The following is a 4172-nucleotide window of genomic DNA, read 5'->3' on the forward strand; positions in this document are numbered from 1 at the left end:
GGCAGAAAGTATGAAACCAGCATTATGCTGGCGGTAAACAACAGAAGTATGAAACCAGCATTATGCTGGCGGCAAACAACAGAAAGTATGAAACCAGCATTATGCTGGCGGCAAACGGCAGAAAGTATGAAACCAGCATTATGCTGGCGGTAAACAACAGAAAGTATGAAACCAGCATTATGCTGGCGGCAAACGACAGAAAGTATGTGTTTTCTGTTCTTTGAATGTTTTGTGTTATGTGTGCGTCAGTAGGGGCTAGTTCTTGCCGTATTTGGTTCTGTTTATTCTTTCAAGCGAAGACGGGTATCACTCAGGTGACTATCTTGTTTGCGCAAGTTCCTAGTTTCCATCCATAGATTATGTATAATTAAACTCTTATGCTGGTTTCGTATTGCATGTCGCTTGCCCACGGTTGTTTGATGGCATGTAAAACTGAGTAATTTATAAGAAAATATGAACAATGATGGCGCTATTTATCTTGAATATGATTTGCATCTTTACAAAAACATCAGCAAAAAGACTAACAAATGACAAGGGAATTTAAAAAACATTTTTTTATCATGAAATGAAAGGTATAACTCATATTATTTGGGTATTTTGAATTTAAAATACATGTAGATAGCGCCCTCAATTTGCACACAAATGTTCAGTTTATATAATAAAAAGTACCACAAATAAGTAGAAAAAGGATGAATAATTCAAAATTGAAACAAAAAGTTAGGTCTGTGTTGAAAAATTGTTACAAACATTATTTGTGTGTATATTAGTGTGATAGCTGTAGGTGTTACTCAGGTCTAGAATTTAACATTATATAATGTTTTGTTAGAATAATTAGTAAATTATCACATCAAACAACCGTGTGCCACTGAGCGACGTGATGGTTCATTGTGCTGCTTGCATTTTTCTGCAAGCGGTAGTCACCAAGTGGCACGCCGCTGTGCGGTAGCGGCATGAAAGCTAATGTTGCCGCTCTGTGCTCAATGGCTAAATAGAGGTCCGTCTTCTCATGCGTTGCCGCTCTGACTCTAATTCAACACCTACCAATTTGCCGCTCTGGGCAAAAGAGTGGAGTGATCGGCTTGCCGCTGGTATTGCTAGGCTGGTTGCGTATGACGTAAAATTCGTCGTCGTAACTTGGATATATGTTGTAAAGATATTTGGTACGATATTTAGGGATTTCCTACTGTTTCATTCTAGTGTGCGTGGTGGGTATGTAGGTGGAGTAGTACCCGGAGGGGGTTATTCCTGGTTGGCGGTGTACGGGGATGTGTAACGATTTTGGGGTACCTTTCAGCGATTTTGGTATGTCGTCGGCTGGATTATCAGTGATGCGCAGTGAGCCCAATTTGGGCAAAAATGCTCTTAAAGCACCCAATTTCTGCAATTTGGAAGCTTTTGGAGAAAAATTGGTATACTGATGCGTTGCAAAAACAAAACCTCCGCCGTAGCACATCCCCGTACAAATGTTTTCGCCCCCCCCCCCCCGGAGGACCATGTTGGAGTGAAATATGTTCACATGACCTAATGATATTCTTTCTAATCACATCTCATACTGGTACATTACACAGGGCGCCCTAGCAGGATTCTTTATTGCCACTGCTATTGGACTATGGATCTTCATTGGTTCTATATTCTACCCAACTCCAATTGATAATTTGCCTTTGTCTACGGAAGAGTGTTTATCTTCTACCGTTGACTACATTAACCTTACAACACCAGTGACTTTAATTTCTACACTCGCTGCTACTACGGGTCCTGTAGCACAAAGGTTTGCAATGATTAACTTTGTTCAAGACTGTTGTCTTCTTCTCGACGTTTTTATTGCTGCAAAACACCTTGCAGTGAATTTTTCGATGTGTTTGTCGCAACAGCAAACGTGATCCCGGGGGTACTCGAATTACATTTTGACAGAGTGGGCCGCTGGAACTCGGAAACCCCTACTTATTTAGGGAATTTTATCTATAAAACGGCTGATTTGCCCGGTTGATTTGACAGTTTTGATCATTTTTTTTGTCAAATTGGGACCCATGTTTAGGTATTTCTTGCAAAAAAGCGGCCCATTAGAGCGGCAATTCCCCGTATACCTTTATACGTGAGTACCCCCCTCCCACGAACGCAAAGCAAAACGTTACTTTTATTTTCGTGTAGAAGAGCACGGAATCATAATTATCAGTCTGGCACAGAAATCTTATATTGTAGGATTATAAAATTATAGCTTCATTTTGTTAGCTAGGGGCATACCGGGGCCACCAAACCAAGGGAGGGGGGGGGGGGTTAAATCGTCAAATTACTTTAAAACATTTACATGGATAAGTGGACGAGAAGCGCGCAAAAATGTGCAATTTTAACGATAAAATGAGTCATTGTGGCCTAAAAGCTCGGCAAAAGAAGATGTACATTACAACGTTTGGTCAATTCTCGCTATTCACAATAAGAGCGCCGCCAGCGGTTTGCGATGTAATCGTGATGTATCATGGGAAAAGGTCGACATCCAAGTCCGCGCAATACGAATATTACCATGCTAGTATTACATAGGAACACGTGACAATATTTTTTTTTTTTTTCTAAATAAAGGTGTTACACGCGAATCGATACTCAATTATACTTAATAATGTGATTTGCAATGTGCATAATTAATTTTTCTCTATCGATTTGCGTGTAATACCGTTATATTGACACGTGTTCCTGTGTAATAGCATGGTAATATTCGTATTGCGCGGACTTGGATGTCGACCTTTTCCCATGATACATCACGATTACATCGCAAACCGCTGGCGGCGCCCTTATTGTGAATAGCGAGAATTGATATACATAAAAACGTTTGTTCAATGTTCATTCATTACATTTATTTGCCCGAGGGCAACTAATAATTGTATGATTTAACTCATATTTTACACCAAGGATACATTGAATTATGATTCAGAGAAGTTAGTTCAACTTTCATTATCAATCATTATGCAATATTCTTTATCGTCTGTGTTTATCCAACAGACCCGGTATCGCTAACTTTTATGCCCTTTCACGTTTTTGGTACACGCCTCTGAATTTTGGAATATCAATTGTGGTTGGTATTGTTGTTAGTTTTTTAACTGGTAAGTACTGATTTCGAAATTAGTTTTTGATAATCAGAAAACAATTCATTTTAATCAATAACATTGCATTCACTAGATGCTGCGTGTCGCTTGAGAAATATAACTTGGTTTCTTATCATTATCTACTCGTATGTCTCAGTTATCTATTTTGATCTAATGACACCAGCTTCTTTGATTCGTTGATCGCTCAAATGGTATTGAAGAACGTTGGTTCGGAATCCCAGATCTGTCTTGTTCCAATCAATCCCGCTAGGCGACGCATGACGAAAATACTGTTCCGTACGGGCCCGACCGACCCAGATTTGAACAAATTCGGAAACAAAATTTTCCTATACAAATGAATGCCGACCCAAATTTCGAAAATTTTCAGGAACAATTTGTTTTTTGGTATTTTCCCAAATTACAAAATATTTACAGATTTTGGTGGTTTTATGGGTCGCTTTCAAAAATACAACAACAAAAAACCCAAAACAACAAACAAACAAACAAAAGCCCGACTGACCAACCCTACTTGAAAGGTTCGCCCGCCCGTAGAACAGGGTGGTTTTTTCATCGCCTCGTGGATCATCATTTTCCGATAAAGCTAATAAATAAATAAAGGTATGTGTTATAAAAGAGTATTGTTAAATTTCAAATCCTCAAGCATATTGCCACTGTAGGCTATCAAAAACCCGAATATGTATGTCAATGGTTTGAACTTTTTCATCTATGTAGGATTCAATGACCCAAAATTGATTGATCCGAGGTTGATATGCAATCTTCGTCAGTCATGCCTGTTTCAAATATCCATGGATGAAGTCGATAGACACGAAGATACAGATAAAATCGGAAAGGTATGTTTGCATTTTCGTTCCTTTTATTTTGGTTTAGCCTGACGAATTTACCTTTAGGAGATAGCAAGTTTCTTTACTAAAATATAGATTTGATTTTGTTGGAGTACAAGATGTTGACTTTTTGACCAAACCTCATACATTTTAATCTAGTGGCATTTTTCAAACTGTATACTTTATTTTGATACACCCTGTATGTGCACTGCAAACTTCTTAATATCGGTATCTTTTTGGATCTTTTATATTGCAG

At 38.5% G+C, this 4172-nt stretch overlaps 1 long non-coding RNA gene across 1 annotated transcript; it reads left to right on the plus strand.

Annotated features, from left to right (window-relative positions):
• Positions 1 to 1584: 1584 nt before the first annotated feature.
• LOC140143802 (uncharacterized) lies at positions 1585 to 3919 on the plus strand. The gene is made up of 3 exons (XR_011857797.1): positions 1585 to 1768; positions 2992 to 3092; positions 3807 to 3919. It is a non-coding gene; the product is annotated as an uncharacterized lncRNA (long non-coding RNA).
• The last annotated feature ends 253 nt before the right edge of the window (positions 3920 to 4172 follow it).

This window comes from Amphiura filiformis, unplaced genomic scaffold (assembly GCF_039555335.1).
Source record: "Amphiura filiformis unplaced genomic scaffold, Afil_fr2py scaffold_28, whole genome shotgun sequence".
NCBI lineage: Eukaryota > Metazoa > Echinodermata > Ophiuroidea > Amphilepidida > Amphiuridae > Amphiura > Amphiura filiformis.